General features: G+C 42.9%; 1 long non-coding RNA gene across 1 annotated transcript in view; it reads right to left on the bottom strand.

The window, feature by feature from the left end:
- Window positions 1–1,627: 1,627 nt before the first annotated feature.
- LOC120887616 (uncharacterized) overlaps window positions 1,628–24,199 on the bottom strand; it is a 297,980-nt gene continuing 275,408 nt past the window's right edge. The window contains exons 5-7 of the long non-coding RNA XR_013426640.1: window positions 3,903–3,975; window positions 3,587–3,776; window positions 1,628–3,039 (exon numbers count right to left, since the gene is read on the bottom strand). This is a non-coding gene — a long non-coding RNA (uncharacterized LOC120887616). The remainder of the gene's footprint in view (window positions 3,040–3,586; window positions 3,777–3,902; window positions 3,976–24,199) is intronic.

Here is a 24,199-nt window from a genome sequence, read left to right as displayed (position 1 = left end):
CCAGGTAAGATGATCCTGGATTGGGGATCCTGAATTCCACAGTGGTTATCCTTCTAAGAAGAGGAGAGGTCACAAAGAGGGAGAGGCCATGATGACCACAGAAGCAGAGACTGGAGTCCTACGGCCCCAAGTCAAGAAGTGCCTGGAGCCCCCGAAGCTGGAGGCTGCCAGGGAGGACTCCCCCTAGGGCATGCGGAGGGGGTGGCCTACTGACACCTGAGTTCAAAGGTCTGGCCTCCAGAGCTTAGAGAGAATAGCTTTCTGTTATTTTAAGCCCAGTTCTGTGGCAATATGCTAAGGCACTCTCAGGAAACTCTGGAGCCAAGAGTGACATGTTGGGAAGAATTTTTCCTTCATTGTTTCCTTACTGTTGGAACACAAAGAAAAGGAACGGAGCTCCCTTACCTTCTCTGCTCCAGGACCTTCTTGGTTCAGGTCTGTGCAGGCAGAAAAGGGCTGGAGATGCTCTGTGCCCCTGTGCGGGGTAAGCAAGGCAGGCAGAGTCTCCCACAAGGAAGTCCTGCAAATTTGCAGAGTCAATTTGGCTGGGAGGTGGAGGCCTTGCCTTAGAAACACCATCCATGGGCAGCTTCAAGCCACGTTCTCTTCCAGTTAATGAGTGGATGTGGCTAATGCTAATAAGTAATTTGTTAGTGGCTAATCTTTGATCTTTTTGACCCTTATTTAACTTGTTTCTTACCTTTCAGAAAGAAGTGTTTATTCATTAATCTCTTAAGAATCCCCAAATTGAAGAAAATCTAAACATACTTTTCAGATTGCTTTAATCTTAAGCAGAAAAGCTGGCAAAATCAGCAACTTTCATGCAAGGCCCAGGACGCTGAAGTTTGAGAAGGTAATTAGGGCCTGAAAGATAACAGCTGCTCAATAAATGTTTCCTAGAGGAACACAGAGGGCCTGGGATTCAAGGTAGTGCACAGCCCACACCCTGTCATCTATTAACCCAGAGCATCCTGAGCTGTCTACAAGGCCGAAGGGCCCATGACTAAGGAGAATTCTAATTTAAAGGGTTTAAAAAAAAGCAGATTTTTTTAATGGTTTGAATGTTTGTGAGATGAATAACAGTAATAGATAACAATCCTCATCTGCCATGTAAGTCAGGTAAAATAGCAGGCACTGAGGATACATAGTGCTGTCAGCCATGGGTAAAGATGAAGCATTACCTCAGAGAATCACCCTGCTACAATTAAACCACTCCAATTAAACCAATCCACAAACAAAACTAAATCAACAAACAAAACAAATTACAAGCTGGCATCTGTCCAGCCCAACTAGCGAGGAGGATGCAGAGATACCAGTATCCACTTGGCTTTGCCAGCAGACAGGAACTGAAGCAAATCCTTAGGTTTGTGTTAACTATAATGTGAATTGCAGTGTTTTGCAAAACTGTGCTTAAGGATTTAGAGGATGAGATAATTGAACAGAAGGAGCAAATCCAATATTTTTCCCTTGGAAAACTTATCATTATGCTTTTTATGAGAGTTATTATATATTGTAATATCTGTAAGCCTGTTAAGTATACTTTATGCTTCTCTAAGCCAGATAAAAGAATGCAGAGGTTTCATAAGCTCACCAATATTTATAGAATGATATTATTATACAAATTAGCAACTTAAAAATGCACATAATTTTATTTTGAAGAATATACAGTATGCTTACCATGTTGGTCTATATGCGTAGCCATAAAGCAAATCTGATGATTGATATTGATGCTACAAAGAATTAAGTGAAATATAAATAACAGTAAGAAAAATAGCAATCTCAAGGATTTGCAAATTAAAAAACAAAAATCCAGCAATCAAAGACAAAGTATAATAGGAAAATTTTTTAAATGTTTTGGACTGAATCACAGGTAAAATAAAGTATATCAAAAATGTTGGGATGCAGTTGAAGTAGGACTTACAGGAAATTTATGACTTAACAAAATTTTTTGAAAGAAGAAAAACATAAATTCAAGTATCTAAGATTCCACCCTAGTAAGCTAGACCAAAAAGAATAAAGCAAATGTAAAACAATCTGGAGAAAGGGGATAGAAAGATAGGAGTAGGAATCAACAAAAGAAGAACCAGGAAACAAAGAAAACTAACACCAAAAGGTATTTTGTTTTGTTTTTAGGAAAGGAACAAAATTAGTCGATCCATAGTTGCATTGATTAAGAAAAAATAAAGAACAAAATTCCACATCAGGAGTGAACTAGGATGATGAGCAACTGCCTTGCATTCTTGTAAAGGATAATACGGAATATTGCAAGCAATATTATGCCCATGAATTTACAAACTTTGGAGACACAAGTTACATAAAAAATAAAGGTTTCCAAAAAGAAAAAAAAAACAAGCTTGAAATGAAACATATTTGAAGAGCCCCGTATCTATTATCTATTAAGGAAATTGGATTGGGTACCTAAAACTTTCCCAAGAAGAAAATGATGTAAGTCCACAATGGTGGACTTATATCAAATTGTGCATTTTAAAGGCCAGAGTTTATTGCCCGTAAATCGCATTTCAATAAAGTTGGAAATTTTAATTAAAAATTTAAAAAAAAAGAATGCTAAGGAACTAAACCTGCACAATTGGGCTAGGAATAGACATGGTGTTGAATTTTGACAATTGAAACAGAAACAGGAGTTGAGGCACTGTGCTGGGGTTGGTGGACACCTTGTGGCTGGCTCTTTAAATCACATGTGGTCTGGGGTGCTGTCAGCTGCAGTCTTTATCCAGGTTGGGGCAGGTGTGCACCGTAAATCACCTGAGATGACTTTCCCACTTCAATGATACTGGCAAGCTGCCGAAGGCTCTGTGAAGGGGACTTCCCTTCTGAGACAGATTACAAGGGATGAGTGTCCATCCGTCCCTCCGGTGGAGTCTTCTGTTGCTAGCATCTAGCACCGTGTGCAGCTGCAGTCACCAGGGTGGGAATCTGCAACCTGTTTAATTTGCCTGTCTGCTGGAATCAAGAGATAGGAATGGATGTCCTGCAGAGGCAGAGGCTGCACCTTGACCTTCCACTGTCGGCTTTACTCACCTGGAAGGAAGACACCCACTGTGAGGACAGCCTTCAGCCTGAGCCTGAGCAACTCCATTTAAAAAACTCCAGTTTGAAACCTGCAGTCTCACCAGGTACACCTACCGCCTCATCCGGACCCTGGTGAGAGCTGCAACTTCTCCCTAGGACCCTCTCCTCAATCGGCTGTCCACTCCACGCCAGGAGAAGCCTGCCTTGGTTCCAGCCTTGATTGCCACCATCTGAGTGAGTGGGCATCTGCTGGACATAAAGAACTTGGCCCGAAGAGGAAATGTCTGTCATGAGCCTGTCACAACTGTGTGTGTGTCTAGAATCGTTTACTGTGAATTGCTTATGTCTGTGGCAGTGCCCAGCATTAAGGATTGTCGTTTTCTTGATTAAAAATCTATAGAGTGAAATAGTGTTGAGTGATCTGAGTGAACAAAGCATTGAAAAGGGCAGAAGCTCGTGGACATTCTTTATTTCTCTCCCTTGACTGAATACGTCACGACTTTGCCCCTCGCAACACCCACACATACACACTGGATGTGGTTTCAAAGACATTTACCTGTAAGACAGACTGAAATGCTGAGAGAGTTCATGATCCTTCCTTGGGTCCCTGAACAGTGCTGCAAGCCAAGGCTCCAGAGCTCAGTGGACACAGCAAAACTTCTGAGAAGGGCTTCTCTGCAGAGGCCTAAGGCGGCCCAGTTCCCCCTCATTCTAGTCGTGAGGCAAAGAACCTGAAAAGCTGGAAACTATGAACACAGCACATGAAGAAAAAATAAGAAAAAGAAAACTTTTCCCCTGCAAAAAAAATAAAAAAACATCAAATAAGTATTTGAATATAACTATATATTATGAGGAGAAACTATGGTCCTTACCTAATTTTAATTCTTTCCATTTCTGCATTGAAATATAAAAGCTGCTTTCCAGGAGTTTTGCTCAAGTTGATAGCTACAAACAAGGACAATTATTAACGTCACTCCAGTCTCAGCATGAGGACGATAATGGCTGACGGCATGTCCTACTGGCCGTGGCCTCTCGTGTCCCCCCTCTCTCTGGCTTCCTCTCCCCTTCGGTGACTTTTTGGATATACAGCACACCTTTGGGCTCAGGGTACAGACACATCTTTGTACTTCTCTCTGAAGCCATCGTGCCCTGAACTTGAGAGAATATTCTAAATATAATTTCCAGATATTTTAAAAATACAACTTGCCTATGTTTTCTCCTTTCCTAGAGTCTTTTTCACCCTGTTGTTTCCTTTGCTGTGCAGCCGCTTGTACTTGCATGCAATTCCATTTGTCTCTTTTTGCTTTTGTTTCCTGCACTTTGGGTGTCTTATTCAAAACTATGGAATAGTATTCAGCTATAAAAAGGATTTTTTCTTTTTCTTTTCTTTTTTTTTTTTTTTTTTTTTAGCACCAGGACAGAACACTGGGTCAGTGAAATAAGCCAGACGAAGCCCAGTACCATATGTTCTTGTTTGTAGATGGAATCCAAGAAAGTTGATACAGAAGTTGAGGGTAGAAAGGTATTAGAGAAGCTGGGAAGAGGAGGGGGAGGGAGAGACGAGGAAAGGTGGTTGATAGGTACTGAGCTGTACAGTCTGATAGGAGCAAGGATTTCTGGTGGGTCAGAAATCAGGCGCTCAGGTGGGCACCTGTAGATAACAGTAATGTACTATACATTTCAAAAAGCAAGATGTTTTCACCATAAAGAAATGACAAATGTTTAGGGAGACAGGTATGTGCAGCATGAATTAAGCATAGCACAATGCACACATGCATGTGACCTGACCGTCTGTACAAGGCAAGCCACAGGGCAGAAGCAGGTATCCAGCAGACACGCACCTACACATGCCTTGAATTGAGGATTGAAGGGGAAGCAGCTCTGGTAAATAAGAGGACATGCAATCCCATCTTTGGCAGGGTCAAACCCCTGAGCAGATGCTTCACAAGAGAAATATGGGATGTTAGAACCAGAAAAAGCAATCCCCAATTTGTAAATCATCCAAGAAATGCAAATCAAAACCACATGGAGATATCACTGAGCCTCCCAGGGAGCAAATAAGATTTTATAAGCATCAAGAAGAAAGTGCACTAGGATTGCTGCTGGGAGAGTGCCCCAAGCAGCCCAGGGCGAGGGGTGGAGCAGCTTCCTAGGGAGCGACACTGTCACACAGGAGGCCACTCTACCACCTGTGTGACGGTGTCACTCCACAGGACCCCCACCCAGAAAAAGTCACAACACATACCCACAACAGCAGCTTTGTTCTCAAAATCACAAATGGGACACGACTCGAACGGTCACCAGTATTCAAATAGAAAAACACTCTGGAATAGTCTACGTAGCCGAAGAACCAAGTGAGCTATTGAGGTGCCCAACAGCAAGGCTGACCCTGGAAACCTGAGAATGGAAGAATTCAGGTACAAACAGTGCCTACTTATGGACTCATAGCATGAAGGGTGTGGCGAAGGGTGGCCATAGGACAGCAGTGATGTCTGGGAAGTGGAATTGAGCAAAAAGTGGGCGTGAAGAACCTTCTGGAACAAACACTGGTTTACATCTTTCTCGTCAGGCATTTGCAGGAATGCACAGAAAACTCACTCAGAGGTATATTTAATGCCTGGGTACTTGGTTGCAGGAGAATTTTACATGAATTTAGGAAAGAAACAACAAACATTTTGCCAGTGGTTTAAGAGGGTTTTTTTTTTCATCTTTTTTTTCTCTTTTAAAGGTGGTATTTATTTGTACAACTTACATTTATATCTTAAAGCCAAAAATTCCTTCAAATACTTAGGTGGTTTTGTCATACTATAATCATTGTTGACAAGAAGAGAAAAAGCCGGAATGACTCAGTCCCTTTGATAGAGCAGATATACACTTGGAGCAAAGAAAGAAAGAATGCTACCATGCACCTGGGGACAGAGAGGAACATCATGGGACCCGGCAGCCACTCTGGCAAGACAGTGCACACAGTTGTGACCCTTTCATTCCCGTCAAGAGAGGCCTAATGCAAAATCTGTGTCTTGAAGTGACGTGACCCATCTTTTCTGAGCCATATGTTTATGTGAACAAATGTGTATACTTTTCATACTACCTACAGCAAAAATTTCTTAAAGCATTTCGTGGGACTCTAATTTGTGGTTCTAAGTTTGTTTTCGTGCTAGTGGAAAGAACATTAAAAAAAAAAAAAACCTTGCTATGTGGATACGTCATAATCTGACCAATTCACTGAACAGCTGTTGGTAAAACCCAGAACGGCAAAATGCAGAGGGAGAAAGGCAGAGAGGGCTGCCCACCGTCAGTGTGTCAGAAAGGTCAATGGAAAAAATATTTTCTACATTTAACTGGTCATTTCTGTCTGAAGCAGAAAGCACCCAGGATTTTATTTCAATAGAAAAGGGAAATTCAAAGGCTTCAGATCTCCTATGCCAGAGGAAATCCACTCAGCGGTGCTCCTGCTGGCGTGACGGTGTTGCTGGAGGCAAGGCCCCTGGTGTGACTGCAGAGGGACTCTAGGAGAGAGAAGCCAATTATGTTCTTCTGGAACTTTTAAATTTTTTTTTTCTCTACAGCCTCTAACAAAGGGCACAGAGACAGTTTTTGATATATGTGTAAAAGATGCACTTACCCATCCACCAGGTGGCCTGTCACTGTGTTTACTGGTCAATCACTGAGCTTCCTCCTAAGGACTGGACCTCAGACTCCTACCCCACGCCCCTCGAAGGAAACAAAGGACCTCGGTGTCAGGGCTACAGAGCCCTGAGTTTGATGGTGGTTTGCTGCTAAGTGTGTCCATGAATTGCAGCCAACAAAAGCTCATTCCATTATTTGGGCAATTTACCAGCAAAGTTTCACCTGCCACCTCTGCTTGGATCTTTGTTCTGCAGTCACTTTACTACATCAAGATAATTCAAAGTACCACCATCTAAAGTTGATCTATATGGGGATGTTTTCACATCCTTGATCATATTGGCATTTCATTTAATATCCTTGACACAAATAAAAATCATGTGGCTGGTAGTTACTCCTTACTTTCCTGATTTATCGATTGTATGATGGATTAATAAACAGGTTTTACCCAGTCTTACTGACAGATAATTTACATCCAGTAAAACTCACCGCTCTGAGGGTACACTTCTATTAACAAATGTACAAGCAATTTATAGGAAACTCCCATTACCCAACATATTCTCCTGTGTCCCTTTACGGCCCACATTCCACTCCCTGGACACCACAGCATTGTTCCCTGCCCCTGTGCTCCTGGCTTTTGCAGACAGACATGTGGACGGCGTCATAGAGCACAAAGGGTTTTCCGACGCTGGTTTGCTCTGCCTGTGCACTTGGTGCATTCGCTGGGGAGCTCATCGGGATCCATTTCTTCACTGAGTCATATTTGCTGGTGTGGATACATCCCTTTGTTTATGCAATCACAAACTGAAGATATTTGGGCTTTATCCTGTTTGGGGTGACTATGGATAAGCCTTCCATAAGCTTCCATATGCAGGTTTTTATAGGGATGTTTTCATTTGTCTGATGTGCATATCTAGGAGTTAGATGGACGGGTCACAGTGATAAGTGTATGTTTATCTTTGTCAGAAATTTTAAACGGGGTGATTCAATTTTGCATTTCTATCAAAAAAAAATGTGAGGTTCCACATATTCTACATCCTTGTCAGTAGTTTGTAGGGTATCCAGGATGGTGATTTGGAAGTGGTGGAATTCTTAGGTGGAGGGCATTAGGTCCTGGGGACACTGTTCTCAGCAGAGATTAAACTGATTTCATGGAGTGAATCAGTTATAAAAAAGAGCAAGAGTGGACCTTCCCTTGTCTTTGGCTCCCTGTATCATCGGTTAATCTCTCCCTCTTACACACGGTCCCACCATGTTGCCATCTACCATGCTTTGACATGATAAAGGGGGCCCTCACCAGGGGCTGAACCAAGAATGATGTCAATGTTGGACTTTCAGCTTCTGAAACTGTTGACCAAATAAACCTCTGTTCTTTATAAAGTAGCTGCTCTCAGGCATTTTGTTACAGTGATAGGAAATGAGCTTATACAATAGCAAGCAATGGATTTTGAGGATCTAACATGTGCCAAGTATGTACAAGCCACTAGACATATAGGCAAGATGTACTGAAGCTGTTTCACTGGCCAATTTTATAAATCTCTTCTCTGCATTCAATCATACCACATTTGTAGATTGAAATTGGCCATGAAATCACAGAAGTAACCAAAGATAATCATGGCATGACTTTCCATAGTCAGCTCTCTAACATTTGCCAGCACACCACCGTCTCTGTCCTCATGGCGTATGTGTTCTAGAAATCCATGATGACTGCCACAAGGGGGAACCTAACCGTCTTGTAGACCTATAGGAAAAACACTCCTCGTGATGTTCTGTGAACAATGGGGAATTAACTGTGCTATGGACACCTGGTTCAGACAGACATGCTCAGAGTGATCCAAATATCAACTAGGAAACCAAACTGAACTGGAGCAAGAAGTCGTCCAGACGAACATTCATGGAGGAAGAGCAGAAGCGAAAGAATCAGCTGGAGAGAGATACCTCTGGAGAATAAAGACAACCAAACCTGTGAACAAATGAAGATCACAAGAAGAGAGGATGTTGAAACCTGAGGTGAAAATCCAGGTCAGCAGATAAAGATGACATGAGGCTCCTTGAAAGTTTGAAAGGCCTCTGCGGAGGTGCACGCCTATAATCCCAGTAGCTCAGGAGGCTAAGACAGGAGGATCACAAGTTCAAAGCCAGCCTCCAGCCTCAGCCACAGCAAGGCACTAAGTAATTCAGTGAGGCCCTGTCTCTAATAAAATACAAAAGTCAGGTTGGGGATGTGGCTCAGAGGTTGAGTGCCCCTGAGTTCAATCCCTGGAACCAAAAAGAAAAAAAAATAGAGTTTTAATTAAAACATGGCAGTGGTGAGAAAGAATGCATTGGATATAGAAAGACAAGAGAAAATTTGGTGATGTCAATACCCATTAGGAATATTCCACACCACCAAACACCTCAGGGCTCTTTGGTATCCTGTAAAGGTCTTTTCTTTGCCCAGTGGGGAGAGGAATAAGAAGCTGAACAAAGGTTTTCTTTCTCGTGGCAACTTGGAGTATTCAACATGGTTCTCTTATGAGTTTCATTAACGTGCACGAGTCTAGATTGACTTAATGGAATTCCTAACACTAAACACCAGAGGAAACCCTTCCCGCGATGGAGAGGGGTCCTGGTGTGAGCTTACATAAGGACTTCTGCCAGCACCGCCCTGCAGCCCACACTTCCTTGTCACAAGTTACGTTAGTGCCATGGAGCTTTATGGGTCAGAAATACTGCCAGCGAACCAGTGCTTCTTCAAGGGCTCAGAATGAGGTTTTTTTTTTTTTTTTTAAATTTCTTTATTACTGTCTTTAGTGAACTTAGAAAAAATGCTTAGCATTAGCAATGGGGTTCGGCAGAAGGGACAAAAATCCTGGCCTTTGGCAGCACACCCAACTAGGTGCGCATGTCCACTAGGGAAGCAGCGGTCCAGTTCCTCCTTGTTACGTGTGTCTGTGGAGTGTTGACCTGGACCCAGAAGGCCAGGGCACATCAACCACTGCACCTTAAAGAGGAAAATATCTAGAGAAGGAGGAAATGTACTAGCTAGCATTCTCCAACTTACTGAGAATTAGGAAGTAAAGAGAAAAGACTCAGTATTCTGAGAAAAGAAAAAACAATCCTTTTTAAATTGTTTTCTCCTCAGTAAATGAAGAAAAAGAATTTTTTTCTCATTAGGTAAAACATTTGGTAAAGTAGCTCATTAGGTAAAACATTTGCCTAGAACATTTTAAAAGTTGTGCTAATAACTTTAGACTCTCAACAATCCAAAAGGAAAGAAGGAAAGAACTTACCAAATCCCCAAATTTAACATATCCCTTAGATAAAAGTGATTAGTACCATTTGTTTGTTTTGTGTTACTGGAGACTGAACCCAGGGGTGCTCTACCACTGAGCTACACCCCGAGTTCTTTTTATTATATTTTGAAACAGGGTGTTGCTAAGCTGCACAGGCTGATCTTCCTGCCCCAGCCCCCTGATTAGCCGGGGTTCAGGGTGTGCCCATACTGGGAAATTGGTACCATTTTAAACACAAAGGTGCAGCATCTCCCCTTGTTGCATTTGTTCAAAGTTTTGTTGTGGGGGGGGAATCTGCATCATGTTCTTCTCCCTGTTCCTCACCGTCACTTGCACTATGCTCTACTCAATGTAGTTATCAAATCAACTTTTAGTAACTGATTGACACACCATATGAAGATGTTGTGGCTGTGGTCTATATTATATGAGATCTGGAGTGGGTGGTACATAGGATCTTCATGCACCTATAACTTTGCAGCAAGCTTGAATCATAACATAAATTAATAAAGGAACCCAGGTTTCCTGCAGCAATGACCATTAAAGATGTTCATTGAGCTCCCATCTGCAATAGAGATAAAACAGAATACACCATGTTTCTTGGGGCGTAACACATTACCTAATAATGTCAAAACCCAGATACCTCTGTGAATTGGGACTGAAAGGGTCTTTCTGCTCTCAGAGTTGCAAACTCATTTTCAAATCCTGTGACCCCTGCTTGCTGCAGCTGTGATGGACTAGTACTCCTGAGCAGGTGGACACGGAATCAGGAACAGTGAGTTCAAAGGGACTGTACCAGGTGAGGCAGTCCCTATTGGTTGCAGAGGGTGGGGAAATGCTGGATGAAAGGATGAACCTGTGTCCTTCCCTCAAGGAGCTTCCCCGCCTCCTGGTTCTAGATCCTTCTGTCTGTCCACCTAACAGCTGCGCCATGGTTACTGCTGGTGCCATGATCCTGGTGTGGCCGGCTAGGTGGGGCTTCCGTACAATTGCCGTGGAATGAAGTTGATCCACATCAACACTGGCATTAACAGACAGCATCTCACACTCGTGTTGTGGGTCTTCCAAACCCACCTTCCTGCTTCTTTGTGCCCAAGGTCCTCTGGTCTGACCCTTGGGCTCCGTCACCACCCACTCTCAGCACACGCTGCTGGCTTGGATTGCACCTGCTGCTTCTCTTCAAGTCCGCAATTTTAAAAATAACTTTATCCAATATCATTTTCTCTTTGAAGCAGGCTCTGGCTCTCCTGGTTCCTTGACCCATGTCTGCTTTGAGAGTCTGTGAATTCCTCATTTTGGCATCTCACTTCTTCTTCTTTCTTTGTGTCTAGAATGTTCCTTCTCTCTCCTTGCTCCTCTTCTTGGTTGGAGTTCTGTCCAGTTAGTGTGACATTGTGCTACTAGGGGCAAGTTTCCCCCACTCCCAGGAGCACTCCCGGCAGGACATGCGCTCTCCTTCCACAGGATTCCTCCAGTTGCAAACATCTTAATCAAACATGCCACAATCTGCCTACACCCTGTTTGCACTTGCTTCGTTTATTTAACTTCATGTGGAAAGGGACCAACCAAGTCATGATCATCTAAAAATTCCCTTGGGAAACATAGTATCCTATACATATTTTCAAAATGTAAATGACTGATTTGAATTGCTCTCTCCAGCTTGGGATCTGGATGCACTTTATCCAGCCTAAGATGTCCCTCCAGGGTGTACACCTTAGCACAGTGTCATTTGGAGAACCACTTTAGAATGAAGACAGCAGGCTTTGTACCCAGTGATGCCTAATTGAGAATTATTTTCTGTTTGTTGGCATCTTTAGTGATGTTTGGCAAGTCATTCAGTTCACTAGAAACCCCTAACTTCATCTGTAAGAGAGTGCTCATAATAGCTTTAGCATTGAACTTTCTTCAGGATTACAGGAGATGATACATGTAAGGTCCCATTACTACCACTGGAGGATGATTTTGGTTAGAAGCTAGGTGCTGGTCATTACTATTTGACTGATTAGCACTTTATTTTTTAAAACCCTATAAGGTAAATATTTCAGTCAATGCACATGGCATTAACTTGGCTGTGATAACATAAGGAGGAAAGTGTGTTGTGATTACAGGGTTAGGCTATGAACTTGAAGTCTTAAAAGTGACACCTGAGAGGTGGTGCTAAGGTTTGGATCTCAATGTCCATGGATGTCCCACGTTACAGGCTTGGACTGCAGATTGGCACTATTGGGAGGTGGTAGAAACTTCAGGAGTGCGGTTTAGGGGGAAGTCTTCCAGACATCAGGGTGTGCCTTCAAAGGGAATAGTGGGACACCAGCTCCCTCCTTTTTCTTCTCTTTTCCCAACCCTGGGGTGATCAGCTTTGCTCCACTGTGTACTCTTGCCTCACCACAGGCACAAAAGCAATGGGTCCACCCTACCATGGATTGAAATCCACAAAACCTCTGGACAAAAATAATCCTTTTTTTTCTTTATAAGTTGCTTATCTCAGGTATTTTCTTAGAGCAACAGAAAACTGACTAACGTAGGTAAACAACCTAGAAAAAAGGAGGTGGTAGGCTGTATTCTGCTTACACTTGGCAAGTGTGGTAGGATTTTAAAATATCACAATGAAACTCATATTGTATCTTACAATCCACATACTCTTACAAGGGAATGGGATTCATAAAAATGAGTAAGATGGCATCTTGGCCTTCAAGACTACACTTGTGATTTACTGCCTGTCAGTGTCCAAGTTCTTCAGTTCTCTTCTATAGAGAGTAAAAAGAGGAGGTGTGCATACAATAACAGTGGAGAATATGAAGAACTGTAATCAGAAAATTTAAATTAAAGAGTTGGCTAAGTTTAAATATCACATACATTTAAGTGAGAAAGGGCAGTAGAGGGAGGAACCAAGCTGCTTCTGAGACAAAAGCATTTGTAAGACTGTCTGAATGGAACCCAGAGATGAAATTACCCAGAAACACACAATGCCACTTGCTTCTATTTATAGTCGGGAACAGTTCTGTTCACAATTCTCTCTCCGAACATTTGCTGAATTGTATAAATGAGACAGCTGCAGTGCACTGGCCTCTAAGACAATGGTACAGGGAAGGCAGGCGGGGAGAGGAACAATCCATGCAATTAGAGGGAGGTCAAAGACTTGGGTCCAAAATGGGAGCAACGGGTATCTGCCTAAAAATACTGGGAACCTCCAGTTAGCATCCACGTCTACTATACAATTTCTAGAAAATATCCTATAATCAGAGTTAGAGGATGACTGGGAAGGACTTGAGTAGTAGTAGACAGAAACGTCTGAGAAAATGTGAAAGGGATGGAAATACACACAGAAGGAACCAGTCCCCTGTTGCTCGAGTGGGCACTGCACCCACATCCTACAGATTCACCGCTTCCTCCCTCATCTTGACTCTCAGCTCAGTTCATTTGTTCATTTGCATTTCCTGGTTCTATGCAAACTTAACAGGCTGTTCCTTAGCTCTAGGAAAAATTTTCAAATGGTATTTTCAATAGGTTTAATGCCAAATCAACTTGAAAATCCAAACACTTTGGTGATAGTCATTTTGAATATGATCATGAATAAAAACGATGCTACCACGACATTCAGCCTGTGAAGGTATCTGAGGGCCAGAGACACTAGCACTCTGAAGAATGGCTCCTATGTGCCCCATGTTGTTCTCATCCAGTGTGTCACTCAGAGCAGAGTGCTCAGTCACCTTCAGTGAATCATCCACAAATGCTGAGAAAAGAAAGAAATGAAGCAACTTCTGCATACCTGCAGAACTCATTTCTTTTCTTATCACCAGCCAAGGGGCAAAAACTTTAGGGGGATTTTCTACAAATTTCATAAAGCCAAAGTTAGCATCACTGACATTTGCATTGGATTCTGCAGCAGCACAGAAGGAGGAGAGGCCTGAGGACTGACTGAGCTGGAGCATGTCAGTCCCTTCATGGTGTATCACGTGAAGGAAGTCAAGATTGATTTATCTACAACATTCTGCAGCATGGGGATGAGGGTAGGATAAACTCGTGTCATAACACTGTTTACAAAGTGAGAAGCTACATTTCTCTTTACAAGAGAAAAAGTAAAGAAAAGCTTAGAAAAAGACTTTAGGAAAAATATTTATTGATTACGCTCTATTGCACCACATTCTTGGATCTGGTAGATAAAGCAATAAACAAACTAGTTTAAAATCCTAGTCCTCATGGAGTTTGGGTCCTGGTGGGGGAAAGTGATAATCACTAAGTGAGGAGCATGCACAGCAGGTAATGCTGAGCGCCATGCTGACAGGTTAAAAACAGGGAAGAGGGATAAGGGACACTGAGTGAGTCAGGGGGGTTGAAAGTTAAAATTTGGTGAATGAGGAAAGGTGAGTTTGGGGGAACCACCAAGGTAAAATGGTGATATTTGATTACAAATGGAAGAAGATAAAGGAAAGAGCCATGTTGACGTCTGAGAAAGGCAAACACCTTGACTTGGGAGCTGGCGGAGGGTGTCCAGTAAGAGGAGAGGAGCAGGTGTCACTGCAGCAGAGAACAAGAGAATCTCCTTGGCATCCGGAGCCAGACCACAGGAGTCCTGGGAAGCTCCCTGAAGAACCTGCACTTTCTAAATGTGGGATCAAAGGAACTCACACGCTGCTGGGGGAATGTGAACCAGTGCAGCCACTCTGGAGAACAGGACAGAGCTCCCTCAGAAATCTAGAATCAGAACTACCATGTGGTCCAGCGACACCACTCCTTGGTGTTTATCCAAAGGAACTAAAGGCAGCATCCGTTAGACATAATGCACACCCTTGCTTATAGCAGCACTAGTCACAAGGGCCAAGTTATGGAATCAACCTAGGTGTCCGTCAACAGAAGAATGGATAAAGAAAATGTATACACCATGGAGTATTATTCATCCATTAAAAAAAGAGTGAAATGATGTCATCTGGAGGAAAATGAACAGAACTGAAGACCATAATTTTGAGTAAAGACTCATATGTGGGAACTAGAGGGGAAAAATAAACAGAGAAGAAAGGGACACCATAGAAGAAGGGTGGCCAGTTGGGTATGGGATGAGGGATGGCAGAGAGGGGAGAGGGGGGAGTATTTAGAAGTGAAATTGACCAAATTGTGTTTTTATATATGTGCAAATGTGCCACAACAAAACCTACTATTCTGTGTAACTGACGGGCACCAACAAAAAAATAATTTTTTTTTTAGGAAAACAAAAAAATAAAGGATCCAGCTAAGCCAGGCTGAGATTCCACAGAAATAACATGTTGTTTTAAGCTGCTTAATTTATGATAATTTGTCACAGCAGATAATGAGTATAATAGTGAGTTTTAAAAATATTACATTTTAATTTTTTGAAAACCAATGTGCACCTTCTCTCCCTCTGATGAAGGCCAGAGGAGAGGATCAGTCTTAGGAGAATCTCCGACTATCAGATTGATCAATTCAAAGGAGATGATGGTAAAGTACAGAGACCACTTAGGATCCGATCCAATACCCAGATGAAAGTTGCTGGTGGTTTGGATCAGGGTGGCTGCGTTCAAGGTGGTGAAGTGGTCATGGTCAGATGCATTTTAAAAATGCGTCAAGAGTATTTCCTGAGGGATCACTCCTGACCTTTGGAGAAAAGGACAAAATTAGAGATAGCATCAGATTTTCGAGGGACAACTGGAAGAATGACATGTCAGTTATTGAAAGGCGGAGACCACAGAGACCAGACTTGGGAGTTTGGACTGGATTTGAATATCTGGATTTGAAAGGACTTAAGATATCTAAGGGGAGACAGCGTACCTTGGAAATCTGCATCAGGAGTTGAGGAAAGGCTGCGTACTTGGGAGCAATCCCATTTTAGAAGGCATTTGAATACAGTGAGCCCGGGTGTGGGCACTACAGAAAACCATCAGAAACCGGAGCACCTGCACCCTGAGGCCAGAGAAAGCTGAAGAGCCAGGTCAGCAGGAGAAGAGCAGCAGATGCAGTATCCACAAAAGGGTAAAGAGAGTGTCTCCAGGTGGGGCCAAGGGGTGCTAGGGAGGTGCCTCTCAGGCTGCCGGGCCAAGAAGATGAAGATGAAGGTGGAGCCTCATCTGCTGGATCTAACAATGGCTCATGGTGGGAAGAGCATGGTTAGAGAGAAGGGGAAGACCCAGGACTGGAACGCAATCTCGGAAGCAGGAGAAGCAAAACCCCACAACCCAATAGCCCTTCCATGGAGTTCTGTGGCAGGGGTGGGGGCCACACAAATGGGACAGAGGCTGGAGGGGTCCAACTGGGTGTCTGTTGGCTTGTTAGATGAAAGATGTTGCGATTTGATTTTACGTTGATAGCAAAGATCCAACAAGGAAGGAGCGTTTTCAGGATGCAGAGAAAGGTGAGGATGGAGGGATGGAGGGTGGAAACCATGGCCCTGTTTAAGGAAGACATGGTGGTTGAAATGGGACCTGGATGACAGGAAGGAAAGGACTGGGCCAGAGCAGGTGTGGTTGATGTGGTCAGAAGGCAAAGCATGAGGAGCAGTCCTGGACAGGCTTCCTTAGGAAGAGAGAATCAGCCCTCAGCTTCCACAGTCCCTGCTGTGCCCTGCCCTCTCCAAAGGGCTGTGTTGAGAGCCACAGCGGAAGGGGCCCCAGCAAACTTCCAGCTGCCAGCAAACTTCCAGCTGCCGACTGATGATTGGCTCACAGCGGCCCCAGCAACATCTAGCTGATTGGCTCCTCTGCGGTGATGCTCATTGGGCTGTTTCCCTGCCCTTTCAGACCACGGAGCTGTTCATTGGGGGACTTCTTTGGCTCCGCCCACACGACCCAGCCAATCAGCCTTAAGAGCAGGAGGATTGTGGGAGGTGGAGAGGATGGTGTTGGGGTGAGAGGCTTGCGGGAAGCCGGTGGTGGCAGTTGGGCTCTGAGGGTTTTTTCCTGAGGAGCTGTTTTGTTTGGCCTGTGTGGTTCTAAAAATAAAGTTAGTTTCTTTTGACAAGTGGCCCCTGAATTGTGCCCAGCCAGACTGCGGCATGGCTACATTTTCATTAGTTTTTAAGTTCCTAAAAACCACCACGGGAGGTGAGTAGCATTGTCAGTCTCTTTGTTGATAAGGAACAGATCAAGAGAGATTAGGTGAAGTGAGAGGACAGTTGGGTTCCATTGTGGGTCAACCACTTGATGAAAGTTCCACTCTGGGAATGAAGCTTAATTTTAGTTTCCTCACTTGCAAAAACATGGAGAAGGATTAAAAGTTAAAACAGAAGCCTGCTGAACTGGGACTCCACAAATAGGACTGTCCCTTTCACCTTCCTTGTTTGTGACTATCAATTTCTGACCTTTCCATTCAGATGGCCTTGTTCTTGCTAGTTACATCTTCCTGCTCTTTGCTGGCCAAGAGCCAATAGGAAGACTTGCTCTATTCCCAAAGTTGAGCTCCTTTCCCAGGGCCTGTGTCTAGGAGGAGCACTTTGTTGTGTGACCTTTTGTCCTGTTCAGTGTGTCACAGAAACTCAGGTCTCAGCCCCGCTGTGGATCAGGGGCCATCAAGTGAGAGCACTTGGGACTAATGGCTTTAAGGAGTGTTAATTCCTAATCCTAGCACTTCCTAAGGACAGCATGCAGGAGTGCAGATGCCTCAGACAAGGAGAATTTGGCTGTGTGCCTCCCTAGCTCTTGGGAGAGCCCCTTGCTGGAAGCTCGTTCACATCCTGACATGAGTTTTCCACCGCGCTGAGGAGCATGCACAGTCCTGTTCTCATGTTTGGGTTTGGAAACAGCCATGCTGGCTTCATTAATATCTGGAAATGCAGAGCCAGGAGCCAAGTTTGTTATAATAATGATAACAGCAAAAAAGAAGAATCTCTGCTAATTAACATTTTGGCAACTCTTAAAGTGACGCTGGGTAAACACAATCTTTGTGTTCTTCAGTGAAAAATAGAGACGAGTAAAAGCAAAATCACAAAATCTTTCTTAACCTCTGAGGCTGATGTGGAGTGGAGTGGAGGTAGCTCACATATTAAACCCTACATTTTAGCTTTTCCTGTGTAACCTAAGATTAACGTATTCAATTGTTTGTAGAATTATGGAATCGTCTATCCTTTGGCAGTGAAGTTGTACAGAATTTCATTTTAGTTGCCTCAGTACAACTCTCATCCTGATTTTCGCTTAATTCATCATTCTGGCTAATCCGTCAGCTACCTACTGGTTCTGGAGAACAGAATTTATGTGGAACATTGTTGAAGGCTTAAGGAAACACATGCACTGCTGGATCCTCTAAGTTGCATTAGAAGTAACACTAACACAGACTCAAAAAGGGGTTGCTATTTAGAAAAACTGATGTTCTACCAAACTGCATTGTGGTCAAAGGTGGGTGGTTCCAGGGCGAACAGCTGCGTCTAAACTCCAGCTGTGACTCCTGTGTGCTCTGTCACCATGGGCAACTTACTAGATTTGTGCCTAAGGTTTCTAACTGTAAAGTGACAAAAATAATTAGCTCTACTGCATAGAACTGGTATATGAATTCAGCGAAGCAACACATATGAAATACCTTCAACACTACCAGCCAGGTGAGTCCCTGAGGATTCCCTGTTGTTGGTACCATTATCATGATCATTTTATTATTATATTACTCTCTGGCTACACATCCTCCGCATCTACCAGCTTCTCATATGTTGAGGACCATGAATCCAGAGCTAGAGGGGACCCTACTTGTTCTAGCTCATGCAGAAGCTCTGGGCTAAAGTAGCACTTTGACCTCTGTTGGAGGGACACCTCAGGATTTAGGCCCAATTGTGTCTCTTTGGACAAACCATCAAGTGACCAGGAGTAGCTCTGAACTTTCTGTCCCCTTTTCTGGGTTGTCCTCCTCTGCTTCACAGCATCCCAAGGAATAGGCTCACAAGGAGGTGTGTGGGTAAAGGTCACTAGGGAGATCATCAAAGTTAGGGGACATGTTTTTATTCAAGAAAAATTTCATTTTTTCATGCATATGAAAAAATACGGACTTTGATCATTATCAATAACATTGTATTATAAAAACACTATTTATATATATAATTTATTTTATACATATATTATATGCATATGGAAAAGTAAATTAAACATGTTTATAAACATTTGTATATTTTAACAAACCGAGCAGCAAATTTCAAGAGCACTAATGTCAGAAAATAGAACCCTGCCCCACCCCAGGGGCACCAGGACCCAAAGAGAGCACCATGGCCGTGACCACGGCGAGGACCACTTCTTTCTCTCCATGGCTGTACTGATGAGATATGCATCCCGACTCAGCATAGGGTTTTTTAGGCATGGCTTATCCCATTGGTTTTCTTTTGCTTCTGTTGCTCAGCATTTTGCTTTTGTGTGTTTCCAGGTGGGTTGGTCGATGGGTTGGCGGTTTCTTCAGGGAAGGCACTAGGGTGCACAAGTCTGAGAGGTAACATGAGATTTTTCCAGAGTGATTTTACCAAACGTGGACAATGGTAGGTGGTTTCACTGGGCCACATTGGACAGCCCAATGTAGTAGACTTTGGAACTCATATGATATGTTAGGGTATTTATGTTATCCTTGGGGGACAATGTATATTTATTAGTCATATGCTGACAACCATTGTTTAGATTGCCTTTTTGGTAAAATTCAGATCAACTATTTTGCTCAATTATTCCTGTTGTGTTGCTTCACTTTCTTTATATATTGACCTGGAGGGATTTTGATCTGACTTGGGAACTACACCCTTATGTACCGTCCATGTTAGAGATTCATCTTGTACTGGGTAGTTGATTTTTTTTTCTCTGTTGATATTTTTCTTTTGATAAAGAGAAGTTCTTAAATGTGATATTATTATACTTACCAATCTACTACCTTATGATTCATAAGAAATAATGAGAAGTGGTTCCCACATAAGAAACCCTACATAAGAATTCATAATTGGGATGAAGCTGTCTCTACTATTAGTTTCTAAGTGATTTGTGATTGAGGTCTTACCATTTTTCCTTTTTTGCTAATTGTTCTTTAGAATTTTATCAATAAAAATTTCAAATATAAAATAAGTTTTAAAAAATTAGTTATGATGAACTCCTGTAACCTTCCATTTAGATACTGCCTTGATATATAACAGTTTCATCAAGTTCCTATATATCCAACTACTTATCCCTCTATCAATCTATTAATCATCTCATTTCTTGATACATTTCAAAGTCAGTTGCAGATAGCAGACCTCACCATAGGTAATCAACACACATATTATTAACTAATGTTCAATATTTGCTTATATGTTTTCTTTAAGAATAAAATTTACTGAAATGAACAAACAATATCTATGTTCATTGAATTTTTAGAAATATGTCCACCTCTGGAACCCAAACCTGTATTTAGATAAAAACCTTACCATGACTGCATCACTGGTTTTTAGTTAATCTTTGTACCCACACTTCCAGGAACAAAAAAAAAATTGTTTGATGCTTCTCATCATACACTAGTTTTGCCTATTCTACAGCTTTGTATAAGAGGAATCCATCAGGATAAGTACGTGCCATTCAGAAAGTCTTTCTGGAGATTGAACTGCATTGTGTATGTATCCATGCTTTGTTCCCTTATTGCTGAACATCCTGCTGTTGTATGGATGTCCTCCAGCTTACTATTTGGGGTGCTATTTGTCTTTTGTGTATAAATTGCACCTGCTGTCATTTCCCTATGCCTAAAGAGCTCTCTTGAGTGTACCTTGCAGTGTAGACCTGCAGGCAGTGGGGTTTCTCATTTCACTGTTATTTTACTTTTGTGTTTCTCTTTTTGTGTCTCTCTGGCCAATGAATTTTATATTGATCTCCCTGCAACCCCCTGAAATACTATAAAGGCCCCCTTCCTTTCTTTATGGGGTTGCATAGTTTCTGAGGTTGAGTTACGATTGTGGTTTTCATTTTTCCTATGTAATGGGTCCCTTTTTCCACCTATTTTAATGTTTATTTTCTTTATCACTTTGAAAAATTGTGTCTTGGTATGGTTTTCTTCACACCTATTCTTTCTGAGTTTTCCAGACCTGTGCATTTACAGTGCTCATCTAATTTGCAAGATTCTGGCCACTGGTACTGGTTCTTCAAATATTTCTAGCTCCACCCCTTTTTTTCTGAAACTCCGATTGTAGGCATTCCTGTGTCTTAACACACAGGAATCTTGACAGTCTCCTGTTTTGCCTTCTTCATTTCTCCCAAAACTATTTTCTGTCAGCACATTCTTTTCTTTCCTTTTTTTTTTCTCTCTTCAGTATTGGGGATTGAACCCAAGCCTGCTGAGCAAGCATTCTACCACTGAGCTACACCCCAGCCCTTTTTATTGTTTATTTTGAGAAAGGCTCTCACTAAGTTGCTGAGCCTGCCTCAAACTTGTCATCCTCCTGCCTTATCCTCCTGAACTGCTAAGATTATAGGCATGCGTCACCACACCTGACTCTTGACAGCACATTATCATCATCTGTATTTCTTATGCCTGAGCATTGAATTTATGATTGTATGAATTTTTTTTATTTTCTCAAAGTTCTACTTTTCCAAATATGCTTAGTCATCCTTTAAAACTCTCTATTACTACAGTAATATATTTAAGTTTGTAGTAATCACTCTGTATATAATAAAAAATTTGCACAATCTATTACAAATTCAATATCTGGGTTTATTTATAGGTCTAGATAGTCTTCTTTCTCATTGTTTCTAGAGGTATTCCCTCACTGTGCCTCCTGAATTCCTTCTCAATTTGAATTTTTTTCTTTCTTTTTCTCACTTGTTTCTTCATGTTGCTCTTAAAAATATCCAGACAGGGATTTGCAATCCTGGGAGGCTCCTCTTCCCTCACAGTAGACGTGGATGTCTCCCTGCTAGCCCAGGGAGTAGCTGCTAGTCTGCACTTGGAGTGAGCTTGGGTGCAAGGGGAGGGTGAGTGCACAGGAGCTATGATATGGCCTTGGAACTGGACCTTTGCCACAGCTGCTCAGTACAGGTCCCCTCCCTTTCCTTTCTACTCCCATCAAATCTGTGTTCAGTCATGGTCCTTGGGGTCCTCTAGCCTCCTGGTCTCCATTCAGGAAGTGGCTTCTCACTGCAAGCCCCTGAGACTCCGGGGCTCTGAAAGAGTACTAGTGTCTCTGGGGAACTGAGCACAGGACAGTGGGCAGCCCTGAAGATGACCCTCAAGCAGTGGTGAATGGAAGGTGCTGGTAGGAAAGGTCTCCCCGTGGAAATCTGAATCTAATTCACACCTACTCTGAGCCATGTCCCTGAGCAGTAACGATTGATCAACACAAGCTCTGGACCTCCTCTCTTCTGGGACTCACATCCCCACTCTCTGTCAGACTTTGGATCCCTAAGAAAAAGACTGGGAGGCCCTGGGGTCTGGCATTCAGGAGGCTTAGTGAAGAGGGCTGTCTGTCCATACAGGCAGAGAGAACAGCTGACCTGCAATGGAGTTACCCAGTGACCTTACCCAACCACACAGGGAGCTCTGGAGTTGGAAAGGGCTGCAGATGTTCTCATTTAGCCAAGCAGGCCAGCATTCCCAAGCTCTGTACTGAGTGGCCATCAGGTGTGGGCTCCACTCCCATACTCCTCTGGGTAACTCATTCTATGTGGATCCAATTGGCCCTGGGTGTCCAGCTGAGCATGGCTCTGGGAGAGTCTAGGAGGTTGTACCTGGCTGAGATTAGCATTTAAATAAGTAGGTTTAGTCTGTTCTCTCCAATGTGGTGGGCATAATCTAACCTGTTGAGGGTCTAAATAGGACAAAAGTCAGAGGAGGAGAAATCCATCCCTCTTTTCCTTGTGCTTCAGTGGGACAGCCTTCCTAGCCTCACCTGCCTTCAGGTTAAGATTCACACAGCCAGTGCCCCCAGTTCCCAGGCTGTCTGGTTGAGACTGAATGATACCACCCTTGCAGATGACACACCACAGGACTTCTAGGCCTCATGAACACATAAGCCAATTTCTTACAATAAATACTAGAGATAGAGGCAGATGACAGAAAGACAAACATATGGACAAATAGATAGACATCTCCTGTTGGCTCTGTATCCCTGAAGCCTCTAAAGTTGGCTTCTGAGGAAATCTGACCTAAGGGATAAGAAGCCACCTCCCTGAGGTACAGGTGTGAATCTTGAGTGGCTGCCCTCTGGGATCTCAATTAAGGCAGAGCATTCTCCACGTGAGCTCTCCTTGAGCAAACCCTGGACCTCAGTCCACAGAGGCCCACACACATGCTGGGCTGCTGGAGCTCTGGTCCTTCGGTGCCCTGGCTCCCTGTCTCCTTCCTCTGCTCTAGGTGTTGGCTGAGAGGCTCCTTACTTTCTTATCAGATCTGTGATATTTCTAAGGGGTTCTCGATACTTTCCTTGAAGATTTGATCAGAACATCCAAACCCTGCACTACTAACAAAGAGACTCTCTGATAAAAGTTTTAAAGAACTTTCAGTAGTTGATCCATCGTGGAATGGTGATTTGGAACTGGAAGATGCTGCAGACCATTCAGTTCTTCTCAAGGCAGAACTTCACCCGCTTAAAGGAAGCAGCTGCATTCTCGACCTGGGGTCAGAAAAGGAACAATTCCTACCCATGCCCCTCGCTATCACAGAAGAAAAATGATTAGCTGCCTGGAAAAGGACCTGAAGGCCACAGGAGTCCAAGTGTGTATGAGCAATCAGATGCATCTATGTGGGGATTATGGCAGAAGTTTACAAAATAAGTGACCTCTGTATTTCTCTGCAGTGGGCAGTGGATGCCCCACAAACGATGCTCTCCTTGAAACCAGACAAGTATGACTCAGAACAGAAAATTATGCTGATACTTCACTTTTAAGCATCAAACTTTATTTTAGACAAAATAACAAAATATTAAGTTACCAGCTCTACTACAAATGGAATAAAAATCTACCCTCAGTGTTGTGGTGGGCCATAGGCTTTCTGGGATCTCTGGTTGCACCTCGAGTCCTCTCACTCCCTCTCTGCACTCTTGTACAGCACAGGCACAAGGTACAAGCATCAAGTTCAAGGATGCCAGGATGACTCATTGGCATTTGAACATGTGAATGAAATCCTATGATGACAGAGCTCCAAAAACATTAGAAAATGGGGTATGAAGAATTAAGAAGACATTTTGAATGGCAGACAAGTGATTTTACTGCTCAGTATTTCCTACCAGGACAAGTGTGTGTTTTTCTCCTTTAGATTTGAATGTGCATGAATGAGAACTTAAATGGTTTAAAATCATAAAATGGCACATGTGATTTGTGCATCTTTGTTCTCCCCATAATTTAATAATTTTT

The sequence above is a fragment of the Ictidomys tridecemlineatus genome, chromosome 10 (assembly GCF_052094955.1).
Source record: "Ictidomys tridecemlineatus isolate mIctTri1 chromosome 10, mIctTri1.hap1, whole genome shotgun sequence".
In the NCBI taxonomy this organism is placed as follows: domain Eukaryota; kingdom Metazoa; phylum Chordata; class Mammalia; order Rodentia; family Sciuridae; genus Ictidomys; species Ictidomys tridecemlineatus.
This window is presented reverse-complemented; position numbering and strand designations above follow the sequence as displayed.